The sequence below is a fragment of the Manis javanica genome, chromosome 2, assembly GCF_040802235.1.
Source record: "Manis javanica isolate MJ-LG chromosome 2, MJ_LKY, whole genome shotgun sequence".
NCBI classification, from domain to species: domain Eukaryota; kingdom Metazoa; phylum Chordata; class Mammalia; order Pholidota; family Manidae; genus Manis; species Manis javanica.
In genome coordinates this window covers 46476121-46491915 of record NC_133157.1, presented here as the reverse complement: position 1 = coordinate 46491915, position 15795 = coordinate 46476121, and the positions used below count along the sequence as shown (strand labels likewise).

At 36.9% G+C, this 15795-nt stretch overlaps 1 long non-coding RNA gene across 2 annotated transcripts in view; it reads left to right on the top strand.

Annotated features, from left to right (window-relative positions):
• LOC118972757 (uncharacterized) overlaps positions 1-15795 on the top strand; it is a 133382-nt gene that overhangs the window by 20457 nt on the left and 97130 nt on the right. The window contains exon 1 of one of the 2 annotated variants that reach the window (XR_012127684.1): positions 8424-8642. The exons of the other annotated variant lie outside the window; for it this stretch is intronic. This is a non-coding gene — a long non-coding RNA (uncharacterized lncRNA). Of the gene's footprint in view, positions 1-8423; positions 8643-15795 lie in introns of those variants that run through there. 2 annotated transcript variants of the gene reach the window in all.

Here is a 15795-nt window from a genome sequence, read left to right as displayed (position 1 = left end):
GATGTGTTTTCTACATTAAGACAACTCTATTGACTATTTAATTGCCTAAATAGTTTCTTTGGTGACATAGGTATAGACAGAGTAGTATGTCTCTAAGCATATTCACATTTTTGTAATCTCCAAACCCAGTACATGCAGATCAATAGCTCATTTCCATTTTGAATTATAAAATAGTGATCTTAAAAGATTTTAGCAAGTTATTTGCTAAAGTATTCCAGGAATTTGATTCAATTTAAAAATATTACAGACTGTGGTATTTGAAAGGTCCTTCCATACCTTTCAAAAGAACAGGGAGAGCATTTAGAGGTCTTTCATCAACCTTTTTTAAAGTTAATTGAAAAATTTTGGTCTGAACTCTTGAGTGAAGTCTGATGTCAAGGCAACTGGGATTCCTGGTTCCCTTGAGTGGAGAATGGCATCAGAGACAAAGACCTGGGCACTAGGGGGTGGTCATTGCTATGATGATAGCTTTGCATTTAAAGTAAAGCTTCCTGTGAGCAGAACTAAGACACATATGCAAGTATATATATATATATATATAAATACATACTACGTATATCCATGCTACATGTATATGTATATACACATATATTAATTACATATATATATGTACCCGTATACATGCACATACAAATTATATGTGTGTATGTATATATATATATATATATATATATATATATATATATATATATATATATATATATATGAGAAATCTTGAGTCCATGCTGATACTACCAATTCAGATCTATTCTCACAGGATTTTGCCTTCTTCCACAGTGAGAAAACCATGGCCCCCAACAACCTCAATACATTCCTTATTTGCCAAATCCTGTAATAGATATCAACTAATTTCAGAATTTCTTTGCCCATACCAATAAACCGTTACAAAGAGTTTGAGATGCTTTGGTTTTTCTCCACCCCAGAAAAACTCAAGGTTGAGAATCTGTTGCTGTGATCAGAAGTGACTGGGAATAGTTCTTTCATTGTCATCCCATCCCTGTAACATTATGTTTATCTTTTGAAATAACACTGGGTTCATTTGTTTCAGTTTGATCCCAGTTTTAGTTTTTTCTCTCTTCTTATCCTTTTTTTAAATTTATGTTTATTCTCTGAGAATGTAGAATATTAACATGATTTAAAGTCAAAACTTTAAAAATAGGAATTCTTAGGGAAATACCACTGCCTTGCACATCCCTTCCACCTGTTCACCTCACCCTTTGTAGGTAACCATTTTCATTGTTTTCAGGTTTCTTCTTTCTTGTTTATTTTTATAAAGACATGTAGGTACATGTATGATTTCTTACTTCTGTTTTTTGTTACACAAAAGGTAGCATACTGTATATTCTCTTATGCATTGTACTATTAGTCACTTCAAAATATCTTTGGAAAATTTCCTCACATCTCTCTCATTCTTTTTTTTAAAAATCAAAGTATAGTTGATATATAATCTTATGTTAGTTTCAGGTATACAACACAGTAGTTCACCAGTTACCCACATTATTAAATCCTCACCCCAACTAGTACAGTTACTATCTGTCAACATTCTCTGATTTCTTCTTATAGCTGCATAGGGCTTAGCAGCAATGAGCTAGAAATTCACAAAGAGACAGAGAAGGAGATGGGGTGACTGTTGTGTGATGAGGGGATTTGGGGGAGAAAGATGAGTAAAAAACATATTTTGGAAGTTTCTCTCTGGGCTGTGAGGTGTAATTCACTGTATTTCCCAACATCTAAGAAAACTGCCTGAAAAGACTACTTTTCTCTTGTATTAGATAAGTCACTTTGCTGAAGTAGATTTGAAAGTATAATAAGAAGATTGATTTTACTTGAATTAGAGGAAAGGATCAATGATATACAGTGGGTCATTCAAAAGTCCTGTTTCAACTGTGACTTACAGTATAGATCCTTCCAGGTCTGGCTGGGCTGTGTGAAAGAGGCAGTAGATGTCCAAACCTCTGTCCTCTGGGGATTTGAAAGCTTGTCCTAGATAGGGAGACTCTTCACTCAAGGCAATAGAGACTGCAAAATTAGCTGTGTGAGAGCAGAGCCCCAGAATCAGCATGGCGTAAAATATCAGTGACTGCCTGGGAGTCCGACAGTTAGATGCTGACCTCAGAGTTGGGTTATTCTGCCAGGATCTGAGAACTAGAGATGAAAGGAGGCCCCAACTCTTCAGGAGTAAACAGGGAGGGACTCAGGATGATCTGTCAGCTAGAACAAGTGCTGCTGTAAATGGCTTCTTTTGAAGTTCTGGTTGAGGTGTGGTGGGTCAGTTGAATTTAATGAACCTGTGATATAAACACATAGAAATCCAAGGACTAAGATAGAGTGCCATAGAAAAGGTCCAGAGAGGATGTTAAAATGTGTAAAATATCTGTGTGAAGGGAAATATTTGAATTTAACTCCAATATTTTGGTAAAAGATCTAAGAATGTGATAATAATATAGACATATATACATATTATGTACTGGAGAGGTGGCCAGCCAACACATGGGGTCATATTTTTCTTTATAGGCTTGTATCATTGATCCATACTTTTTTAAACTGTAAGCCTAGGGACTTATCTAAATAATCATTTTTATTTTTTAAATTTATTTTTATACAAATTTTAATTAAGGTATTATTGATATAGAGTCTTATGAAGGTTTCACATGAAAAACAATGTGGTTACTACATTCACCCATATTATTGAGCCCCCCCATACCCCATTGCAGTCACTGTCCATCAGTGTATTAAGATGACACAGTCACTATTTGCCTTCTCTGTGCTACACTGTCTTCCCCATGATCCCCTCCACACCATGTGTGCTAATCATAATACACCTCAATCCCCTTCTCCCTCCCTTGCCACCTGCCCTCCCCCACCCATCACCTTGGGTAACTGCTAATCCCTTCTTGGAGTTTTTGAGTCTGCTGTTGTTTTTTTCCTTCAGTTTTGCTTCATTGTTATATTCCACAAATGAGGGAAATCATTTGGTAGTTGTCTTTCTCTGCCTGGCTTATTTCACTGAGCATAATACCCTTCAGCTCCATCCATGTTGTTGCAAATGGTAGGATTTGTTTCTTTCTTATGGCTGAATAATATTCCATTGTGTATATGTGCCACCTCTTCTTTATCCATTCATCTACTGATGGACACTTAGGTTGCTTGCCTATTGTAAATAGTGCTGCAATAAACAAAGGGGTACATGTGTCTTTTTGAATCTGAGAACTTGTATTCTCTGGGTCAATTCCTAGCAGTGGAATTCCTGGGTCAAATGGTATTTCTTTTTTAGTTTTTTAAGGAACCTCCATATTGCTTTCCACAATGGTTGAACTAGTTTACATGACCACCCTCAGTGTAGAAGGATTCCCCTTTCTCTGCATCCTCACCCAGCATTTGTTGTTGTCTTTTCGATGCTGGCCATCCTAACTAGTGTGAGGTGATATCTCATTGTGGTTTTAATTTCATTTTACTGATAATTGGCAGTGTGGAGCATCTTTCCATGTGCCTGTTAGCCATCTGAATTTCTTCTTTGGAGAAGTGTCTGTTCTTATCCTCCGCCCATTTTTTAATTGGGTTAATTTGCTTTTTGTTTGTTCAGGCATGTGAGTTCTTTATTTATTTTGGATGTTAACCTCCTGTTGGATATGTCATTTACAAATATATTCTCCCATACTGTAGGATGCCTTTTTTCTCTGCTGATGGTGTCCTTTGCTGTACATAAACTTTTTAGCTTGTTGTAGTCCCATTTGTTCATTTTTTATTTTGTTTCTCTTGCCTGAGGAGATGCGTTCAGGAAAATATTGCTCATGTTTATATTCAAGAGATTTTTGCCTATGTTGTCTTCTAAGAGTTTTATGGTTTCATGAATTACATTCAGGTTTTTGATCCATTTTGAGTTTGCTTTTGTGTATGGGATTAGACAATAATCCAGTTTCATTCTCTTGCATGTAGCTGTCCAGTTTTGCCAATGCCAGCTGTTGAAGAGCCTGTCATTTCCCCATTGTATATCCATGGCTCCTTTTTCATATATTAATTGACCATATATGCTTGGTTTTATATCTGGGCTCTCTAATCTGTTCCACTAGTCTATAGGTCTGTTCTTGTGCCAGTACCAAATTGTCTCCATTACTGTGGCTTTATAGTAGAGCTTGAAGTTGGGGAGAGTAATCCCCCAACTTTATTCTTCCTTCTCAGGATTGCTTTGGCTATTCAGGATCTTTTGTGGTTCCATATGAATTTTAGAACTATTTGCTCTAGTTCACTGAAGAATGCTGTTGGTATTTTGATAGGGATTGCATTGAATCTGTAGATTGCTTTAGGCAGGATGGCCATTTTGACAATATTAATTCTACCTATTCATGAGCATGGGATGTATTTCCATTTATTGGTATCTTCTTTAATTTCTCTCATGAGCGTCTTGTAATTTTCAGAGTATAGGTCTTTTACTTCCTTGGTTAGGTTTATTCCTACATATTTTATTCTTTTTGATACAATTGTGAATGGAATTGTTTTCCTGATTTCTCTTTCTGCTAGTTCATCATTAGTGTATAGGGAAACCACAGATTTCTGTGTATTAATTTTGTATCCTGCAACTTTACTGAATTCAGATATTTGTTCTAGTAGTTTTGAAGTGGAGTCTTTAGGGTTTTTATGTACAGTATCATATCATCTGCAAACAGTGATAGTTTGACTTCTTCCTTACAATCTGGATACCTTTTATTTCTTTATGTTGTTTAATTGCCATGGCTAAGACTTCCAGAACTATGTTGAATAAAAGTGGGGAGAGTGGGCATCCTTGTCTTGATCTTAAAGGAAAAGCTTTCAGCTTCTCACTGTTAAGTATGATGTTGTCTGTGGGTTTGTCATATATGGCCTTTATTATGTTAAGGTACTTGCCCACTATACCCATTTTTTTGAGAGTTTTTATCATGAATGGATGTTGAATTTTGTTGAGTGCTTTTTCGTTATCTATGGAGATGATCATGTGGTTTTTGTCCTTCTTTTTGTTGATGTGGTGGATGATGTTGATGGATTCTCGAATATTGTACCATCCTTGCATCCCTGGAATAAATCCTACTTGATCATGATGGATGATCCTCTTGATGTATTTTTTAATTCGGTTTGCTAATATTTTGTTGAGTATTTTTGCATCTATATTCATCAGGGATATTGGTCTATAATTTTCTTTTTCTGTTGGGTCTTTGCCTGGTTTTGGTATTAGAGTGATGCTGGCCTCATAGAATGTGTTTGGAAGTATTCCCTCCTCTTTTACTTTTTAGAAAACTTTAGGTGGATAGGTATTAGGTCTTCACTAAATTTTTGATAAAATTCAGCAGTGAAGCCATCTGGTCCAGGAGTTTTGTTCTTAGGTAGTTTTTTGATTAACAATTCAATTTCATTGCTGGTGATTGTTCATTTTCTGTTTCTTCCTGGGTCAGCCTTGGAAGATTGTAGTTTTCTAGAAAGTTGTCCAGTTCTTCTAGGTCTAAATAATGATTTTTAAAGGGATAAAATAAAAGATGTAAGCCTAGACAGAGGCCAATTATAAAAAAGAAGCCAAGTATATTGAAATATAGTTATCAAAAATAAAAAAACAAAATAATTGTGATATAGTTATATATACATTCTTTAAAATTAATGCATTAAATAACAGGGAACTAACTATAGTCCTATTTTAATTGAATAATATGATTCTAATGAGAGGAGTATAAACATTATTTTGTGATACTGCAACAATTATATATATTTAATATCTGAGATTTATATTAGTGGAAAAGTCAAAGTTATTGTTATCACTAGTATGGCTTATTGTTTACACTCAGAATTGAAAGAAATGCTAAGTTCCAGTTGGTAAAAATAAATGTGTGAATTTTTCCTATACAAATTTACAGACTCCCTGAGGTTTATGGGCTATGGACCCCATTAAGAACTTTGGCTTTAAAAAATCACTAAATTTTATGGTATCCTAATAAAAAAAGTATGGATCACACTCCCATGTTCATTACAGCACTATTCAGAATAGCCACAGTATGGAAGCAACCAATATGTCTATCAGCAGGGTGAATGGATAAAGAAAATGTGGTCTATACACACAATGGCATATTATTCAGTCCTTAAAAGGAAGAGGATTCTGACTTCTGCAACAACATGGATGAGTCTGGATGGTACTATGCTAAGTGAAATAAGCTAGTCACAGAAGGATGAATACTGCATGATCCCACTTCTATGAGGAATTGAAAATAGTCAAACTCATAGAAGCAGAGAATACAATAGTGGTTTCCAAGGGCTGGGGAGAGGATGGGAAAATGCAGAGTTACTGCTCAAGGGGTGTAAAGTTTCAGTTATGCAAGATGTATAAATTCTAGAGATCTGCTGTACAGCATAATACCTATGATTAGTAGTACAGTATTGTATACTTCAAAATTTGTTAAGAGGGTTGGTCTCATGTTAAATGTTCTTATCACAAAAAGCAAACCAAAAAGAAGAAAAAAACCCAAGGGACACAAAGAAACATTTCCTTAATTGTGGTGACAATATCGTGAGTGTTTGCAACATGTCCAAACTCATGAAACTGTACATTAAATATGTGCATTTTTTTGAGTATCACTTATACCTTAAATAAAGCTGTTAAAAATAACCTTAAAAAGTATGGATCAATGATACAAGCCTATATAAATAACATGCTCCCACATAATAGTGGGCCACCTCCCCAGCACATCTCTAATTTTAATGGTTATATTTTTCATTTGGAGGAATTTTATTTTTTTAAAGTTTGCCTGGTTATTTTTATAAGCCTTATTTCCTTTCATATTTTTTTGTACTTATTTCTTTAGAATGCTTACTGTACTTATTTAATATTTTGGCTACTTGTTTATTATTCCTACTGACTGCATTCACAGTGACGGATTTTATTGTGTGCAAACACCGCGTGCCTTGCCATTCTATCTGTGGGAACTCTTTGAGGCCTGCATTTCAAGCGTTTTCCTTTAGAAGGAATTTGTATTCACTTCTGTCAGGTGCCAGGTTTGGACATCAGCCATCAGGAATTTTAAATGAAATTTTCAGCTTGAATTTTGTTTTAAAGGTCCACGCAGATATTGTGATCAGGTTCTGAACCTGTGGGCGTGCAGGAGTATGTCTAGTAACTTTCTGGGCAGAATTTTTTTCTCCACCCAGATCTAAGGATGAGACAAGAAAGCACCTTTAAAGGTGCTATCTTTTGGGACTCCTGGCTTTAAGGCTTTTTCCCACCTTACTGGTTTCTCGATTCTGGGTCCACTGTGAGTTGGCAGATGCCCAAACAGAAATGCTGTGAAGCCCTTGCTTACCTCTCCGCTGATGTGTTTTCAACTGTCTCTGTCCTCTGAGGATTTCCCTGACTTCCTTGCATACTCAGCCATGCATTAGTGTTTTTAAATTCCTTTATAAGCTGTGTGTGTGTGTGTGTGTGTGTGTGTGTGGTATTCTTTACTAGGAGGATTTCTTTTGATACTTTGGACACCGTATCATCAAATTTGGTACTGACTGACTTTATATCTTGTTTTGTCTTTAGAATAATACTATGAGATAGCTCTTATGTCCCTCTTTATTTTAAATGTAGAAAAGAGAATCAGCAAGAACACCTAGACTGCTAAACATTATACAGCAAGTCAGAGCAGAACTGAGATGTAAAACTGTGTCTGCCAGGCCACCAAAGATCATGCTCTTCCCTTTTTGCTGCCCTGGATTTTGTTCTGTGTACTGACATGGCATTATTGCATGTGTATTGTACTAGAGTGTTAGGTTCATTCACAGAAATTCTGTTTTTTTCCCCTCATTTACACCTGGCATCTAAAGCAGAGCTGGTACATGGGGGGAGGTTATACTAGTCATCAGATTACAATAAGTGAATTGTTATGTTACCATATAATGTTCATATTGATCATTTCTGAAGCTGTGTAACATACCACTGAGTTGACTAATTGAGGCAGTGTATTTTTAACCTATACTAAGATATTGTAACACCTGTCTTATAAATGCAAAAATTCTCAGGAACTGGTCAATTATTTTCTTTTCTTAGGCTCTGCCCCAATTGCCTATTTTTTTTTTGGTGTTTATATATTTTTTGTTTTCTTCTTTGCTTTTCTTTTTTTAGCCAGTCACATCCCAAGATCTCTGCATTTCAACTGTCCACCCTGGGCTGGTGGCTCCCTGCTCCTGGCACTGAGGCCTTTTGAGGTGTTTCCCTTTCATCTCCTTTGCTATTCTTTGTGGAGATTAGTCACAATAGCAACGTGATGTGAGGCATGTCTTCTGCTGGGCAGCTGACCGTGAAGCGAAGTAAAAGGGCAAACTATTTATACATCAAGTGGTTACAGGTGCAGAAAATAGATAAGCGTTTAGCTTTGTCCAGGTTGGGAGTCCACGCTTACTGAGTTTCCTTGTTTGGGATATTCCAATGCAGGCTCAACATTAGAGGCAGGTCTAGGATTGTTTTAAAAAGCGTGTACCAGCGCCGAATTTACTCCCTCCTCAGCTACTTGAGAGTCTGTCATCGTCAGACTCCATGTCATTGGATGATTTTTTTCAATCAGCAACTGTTTATTAAGTACCTGCTATGTGCTGGCATGATAGTAGGTGATAAAATTGGCGGGAGAAACCACGCAAACCAGTCACAGGTAAGAATACTTGCTGTGGCTGAAATCCGTGCCAAAAGCTCTGTGCTGCCCCCTCTGGTGCTAGGACGGCCCCGCAGGCTTTTTGGTGCAGCGTGTTGCCGTGCAGCGTCTCTTAGCTTCTCTGCCTACTCCCCATTGGCCTTGCCAGACTCAGACTTTCTCAACATTTTTCTCTGTCTCCATCCTTTTCTACTCAGTTTGGATTTGTAGCTATTAATTGTTAACAGATATTATTATTTATAATTTAATGTTGATAATTATCATTTACATCTGAGAGTCACTTAGTTCTGTCTCCTCCACACTCCCGGGTGATCGCCTGTATTAAGTCACTCAAAACACTTCTTCTTGGTTTTGTCTCTGAAATTCTCTTTTCTATTTTATTTATTCAAGTCCCAAATTTTTCTGAGGCCCACCTACTTTTGTCTGTTTGCTTGTTTATTTATGTTGGTGTTTTTTTGTACTCTTGCACCACATAGTCTACCTCACCTCTAAAATCGTAAAATTACTGAACGTGCCAGGCTTTGGGAAATCAGCTATGTTTGATCCTACTACATAGCCAATATTTTTATCTTGAACAACTTTGGTATTTTTCTTTAATAATTTTTGTGAACATTTCTTTCCCCAATTTATTCTTTTTTGTTCAAAGTCTAGATGTTATTTATATCTTTTGCCACTGTACACAAAATTGGGCTGCTTTCAGATTTAAGGCCTTTCTTAGATTTAAGATGTTAATGCACACAAAACTAGTACTGCAGTGCTTGTGTTCATAGAACAAATGTTGATTCGCAACAGGTTTGATCTTTTTTTTTCTTGGTTTTTCCCTTCCTTTCTCTCTTGCATCCCCATATTCTGCATTCTTTATTTCTGTAACAAAACCACCCACAATATACATTTATGTTCCTAGCACTTTGCAGGCACAATGTGTCTACAAACTAGTAAGACAAAGCATCTGCCATGAAAGATGAGAGGACACACTGAAATATCAAGAAATAAGAGCTGTGCTATTTTGTCCCATACATATTTCATGATGGTTTGACTTTCTGATGTTGGTGAACCATCTATTACTTTGGGAGAATTTTGTTACTGATTCATATTTTCTGTCTTGGAGCTTTAAGCTGCTGTGACAGGTAAGTTGAATTTTTTATAAAGCTTCAATAAGACACAGTGTCTATACTGAGGCTTAATGCAGTGCATTTGACAGAATTGGTTTTTCTGTGAGGAAACAACCCCGTGTCATCCTGCCCCCAGGCAATGGGTTTTCAGATGCATTCAGGAAATCTGGTAATCCTGGCTGCCTGTTATCTTTGAGTGTGACTGAATTGAGTTGAATAAATATTTATTGAGTGTCCACAGAGAAGAGCCTCTGAGCTTCTGCTTTGAGTCTGATACAGAGGTAGGCTGTCATGGGGGCAGAGAGCAACTGGAAGAGCCAGGAGGATACTCAGGTGGCAAGAGAACTCAGGATTCTGTGGTGGTTATGGTCTTAGAAAGATTTCAGGTACAGTGAGAAAGTGAGCTGGTAGACTGTTTCAGAAACAGCTTGGCCTACTTGGCTGTAAGTGGCGAGTTACATATGACCAACACACTTAGGCCCTGGCTTTTCATCCAATTATGAGTCAGTGTCAGGGGAGGCCCTGGCACACTGAGTGTGCTGTGCCAGCAAACATGTGCAGCCCTGAGGAAGTGCCATCTGATCTTTGGTTATGATGTGATCAGGAGCAAGATGTGGTGCTCTCGGAAGTCTTTAAGCAGAGTTCTGTTCAGCAAGTTTTCCCTTGGAAGGTGTGAGGAGCTGTGAGGAGCCATTCCTGACCAGGCCCCCACCCCACTCCCAAACCACAGAACATTCCCGTTTGTTCCTTATGGTGCTTCAAGAGTACAAAGGCCATGTGGATATTTTTCCTCTCATTTTTGAAAATGATGTCTATTGAAAATAGGAAATAAAGTTTCTAAGGTCTTTTGACCACTTTGATTTCAATTGGATTGAAAACACTTGCATAATTTCAAGGCTGTGCAAGGTAAAACATTAGTCTATTGCTTGGGGAACAAATGGTGGGTTGGAGAGTTCTTTATATCACTGGTGTGTTTTTAACCTATTTATTAAACTGCTAGCAGGTATAGGCATATAACTCTTAGAGGCCTTCAATGGCTGGCCCTAGATCAGTGATTTTCAAATTAGGTATTTGTTGGGTGGGAGTAGGAATATAGTGGTGTCAACCAGGGACTGGAAACAGTAAACTATAAAATCCTTAATTCGTGTTTCACCTATCCTAGTAACAAACATGTCTTAAGCACCTACTCTGTGTGGGGTTCTGTGCTAATTCTTGTCAAGAGATGTCAAACTACAGAGCCTTACGTGCCCTTTGTCACATGTCAGGATTGGCAAGTTTCCATTTCTTTCTCTCTTCCTCTGGGATTTGAAAGTTATCTCCTGTTTCTCCTCTTCACTGCTTCTTAAAATGAGAGTCTCTATGTCCTTTGAATGTGTAAGAAGCTAAGAAAATAAAAGAATATTTCTGGCTCTTAACTATTTCGGAATAGTTTTGAATAAGCTACTTGAAGTGCTGTAACAGTGTTTAAGACATGAATATGAACAGAATTTACTACATTTTATGAAGCATGTCACGTGCTGATTCCATGTAGTATTTATAATAAGGCAGAAACTGTTTACTGCTCCCACTTTGTAGATGGTGACTCAGAGGCCGAGTGACCTGACCATCGCTGGGCAGGTGGCAGAGCCTGGGCTGCTGCTCTTCCTGTTGCATTCTGCTTCTTCCACAAATGTCCAGGGCAACTGCATGTTGACATGCTTTTCAAACTCCAGTCCAAGGGACTCTTCAGCAATTTGGGTTGTTGTTTGGAATATTTTAGAGTTGTTTGTTTTGTATCCTTCCTCTATAAGAAAGGGGAAATATGACACATAAACATGGTTGAAGACAACGTGTACCTTGATCTGAAAAGAGATCTGTAAATATTTTGATCACCTTGCAAACTGCATCAAAAATATTTTATTTTTCTTTTCATTTGTTTGGGTTGCTTTTATAGACACAGTTTTGCAAAGTGTGGTATTGTTGACATTTATTTTACTTTAAAAACTGTTTTTGGAAAAACCAGAATTCTCAGTTATGGTAAATCAGTGTTTATTGACTAGTTATGATATGCCAGGCACTGTTACATGTATTCTTTTAAGCTGTCACAACAACCCTGTGAGAACAGTACTGTTATTATCTTAAAACTACAGATAAGAAGAATGAGGCACAGAGAAGCTAAGTGACTTGCCCAGGGTTATAGCTAGCAAGTGGGAAAACTGGAGCTAGAACTTGGGCTGACTGGCTTTAGAGCCAGTGTTTAAGTACAGTCTAACCGTGCTCTGTCTTGGCACCACACTGATGAATGTGTGACGACTCTTAGGTCACTTAATGGTCTTAGATTTATTATTTCAGAAAAGAGGTTGCGCTAAATAATTTTCTACTTAGTAGTATCCCTTATTTACATACATGACTCTGTTTAATCCTAACCCTACAGACATTGGGACCTAGACTTTTAGATAGTATTATTATCATCCTCATTTTACATATGGGGAAATTAATACTCAGAGAGGTCAAGTAACTGCTAAAGGTGACACAGCTGCTGTAAGGTCTGAGATTCAAACCCAAGATGTTAATCAATATACATTACTGCCTTTCCTTTTTAAGGGCTTATGCAACTTTAAACTTCCGTATCTATTGAATCCTGGCCTTTTATTTCAAAGTCATAATGATAGTGTTAGTTTCATAAAGCCATTATTTTATAATTCTTCCAAATAATGGCCATAGTCTACAAATGCTTGGGAACCATTGATAGATAATAGCAGTCTTAACAATGAAACATTGTGCTATTAATACTATATTATTATTTTTTTGAGGAATCACATGTGTAACAAACAGGATGTAACCGGACATGTTAGGCAAGCTGTTGCTAACTCAGAAGACTAAAAGGATTAAATTCTCATTATTACTCACAGTTAGTCCCCAAATATCTGTGTATGTTCAGTTTCTCAGTTTCTTCAGTTTAGCAGGAAGTTTTAAAGAACCAAACAGCATGCCCTTCCGCCCCTGGCATATTCATAAGCTATTTTGGGGTGAGTCATCGGAATTCTGTGGTTTGTATATCCTGAAGGGAGAGAAGAGCCTATGGTTAGCATTTATTTGAAACAGTTACTTGGAAAAAAACTTCTTTGATTAAAGTTCAACATTAGGTAAGAAATGTCTGGGGTAGGATCTTCCCATTGTTATAAAAATTCAACTCCTATTCAGTTTCTGGGAATATCACACACATTTCTGTAGCTTGTGCATACTCAGAGCTTGTCCTAGTGTGTTCAGAAGCACTGCTCTGGTGTTTAGTGTGGGTAACTCACAGAGAATGAGCACTGGCTAAAGGACTCATCTGTCCTTGGAGTCCCTGCTCCCTAAAGTCAAAGTAATGCTCTACGTTGAATACAGTTGAAGCTACACAACAACAGAGAGCTCAAGACAAACCTCTGGGGTCCATGGAGTAATATTACCAATATTACAATTGTGGATTATGATTCATGATAAGCCATCTTTATTTTGTGAATTATCTAGTTTAATCATAATAACTAATTTCTAGTGTGTCCTGTGAATGTTTTTGTATAACCATGCATGATATTCTCTTTTTTTAAAATGATAGATTATGAGTAAATCATCACAACAGTAAAAAGCAAGCAGATAAGATTTAATTTTTCTCCTTGTAGCTGCAAGGACACTTAAGGGGGGAATTCTAATCACTAAATATATGTTTTTCCTGTCTCATCAGGAAAAGAAACTGATTATCAATGGAAAAAGGAAGAAAATAGGACTCAAAAAAGTCTCATAAAGACTATGCAGATCTGGAGAAAATGTTCTTTTCAGAAGTAAAAGTGAGCCTATGGTGGGGTACAAGACAAAGAAGTGGTGTCATGGATGTCTTTGTTTAATGGCAGTTATGCACTTGATTATAACCACCTGCTTGGTGACTGCAGCCATAGTCACAGAGGACAATGAGGAGTCCTGAGAATTAAAACAATGTCTTGTTTTTTGGAGTAGAGACTACTGTGTTTGATCCTTAAAATGGTTTTAGGTGGAACATGAATAGGGCACTGCATGACATCGAAGTACAGAATGAGTATATGCTCTCTCAATTTTCTGATTATGTCAAGTGGGAAGTTTCATTGGCATTAGTGAGGTTTTTAACTCTTCTCCGAGCAGGCAACCACATCTCTCTCGACTTGAGTAAGTCTCGACTACTTACTCATAGTGCACCTTTGTACAGTTACAGGTTAGTTACAGCAAGTGAAATTGGTTTTCCACTTACACAGAGTAGATATTAAAAAAAAGTTATTGCTAAGCATTATTTGGGTGTCTAAAAAATGTGGAATCTGAATCAAGATGGGTGAAATCTGACAGCATAAAATCCCATGATTTTCAGAATTATAAATAAAAACCAAAATATCAATATCTGCCTCCATGTACGGACAGGTGACAGAAGGAGGTAGAGGCTTGAGAATTCTAAATGTGATCAGTATAAGCAGCTGCATCGGATTGTTGAGCTACTCCAAAGCCAGTTCAAAGAGGCTATTCCTCCAGCTACCTGTATTGAACACATTAATAGAATCATTTCCAGAACTTCATAGATTGTGCTGGTGGACACTAATCACCCAGCTGAATGGTGAGGAAGGAGGGATTGTTTTATTACTCCTCAGTGAGCTGTTGCACATCTGGACATGTAACTAATAATTTATTAGCCTCTAATTTTGGAGGCTGGCTCTAGATAATAAGCCTTATAAAAAGCTGACAAGGAGATGACTCTGATAAGGTGACAAAAGATGGCAAATCATTAATTAGACAAATGACCAGTTGACTTATGATTTACTGAAGTACTTTAAACTGTGAAAGATAAATCTCCATTTCTGTTTCACAAGTGATATGCCTGCTGCCCCTTACAAAAAAAAATTAAATTGAATTTCTTACACAATTCAAGATAGAGTACATTTTTGCCCAATTCCACAGATTCTGCTTGAATGGCTAAACTCAAAACCTAAAATATCTTCCAACCCAGAGACTACTATTAAATTCCTTTAAACAGGGTCTGCATCTCTAGATTGATCAGCCTGGTGTTGGCATGCAGGTGCTCTGTGAGCATCTTTGGTTTGTATGCATCAATCCTTTGTCAAAAATGGAAGATGATGTAGACAAAATGTGACTAAAAGCATAAAAGATTAAGTTAGTTTTAAAAAATTCTAACATCCTTCATATTCCTGTTGCAGGATCTGCCGTGCTCTCTGTCAAGAACACCTTCCTCTGAGATACCACTGTGGCTTGTTCCTTCCCTTCTTTCAGATCTCTGTTCAAATGTCACCTCCTCAGAGACACCTTACCCTGACACCTTACCTGTGGTATCACTTCCCCCACTCTAGCCCTGCTGTTATTTTTTTCATAAAACTGGACAGTGCTTACACATCCATTTACTTATTTATTGCCTGTCTTCTCTGTGAGAGTGTGAACTCCATGGGATAGGTGTGGTGTGGGAAACACTTCATATTAATTATAGCTGTTTCTCTAGTACCTAGATCCATGCCTACTTTCTACCCTGTGAGCAATTAACAAATCCTTCTCAGAATGGAGGAATGGATAAATGAATGGATGAGTCAGTTCATAAGACTGGAAAATTGCTATGGTTTTCAGGAACATGAATTTTTCCCTCTAAACTTAGTTGATGGTAGTAAAATCAGAGGTTGAAATAACTTTTTGTGGTCTATCTTACTGTAATAGTCATATAATATAGGTTTTCCTCATATAAAGAAAATTATTTAAAAGTTCTTTTGTTCTCACTATATACTATAGTTGGACCAAAGTGGATGAAAAAAAAGACTTGATTTGAAGAACATAAGGCTCTTGCATAATGATGTAAATTCTGGCATCAAATGTTACCTCTTTTCATTTGTAGTGAGAAAATGTTATTCTCTTAAAGAACAAAAATGAAGACTTTCAGATATAGCTAGTTGGTGACAGCTAAAAGTTCTCAAAATAAATTGCTAAAATTTAGATTTTTTGCCTGTAAATGGACTTTAGAACTCATAATAAAAAGATTTATTTAAAAAATAATGTGAAAATTT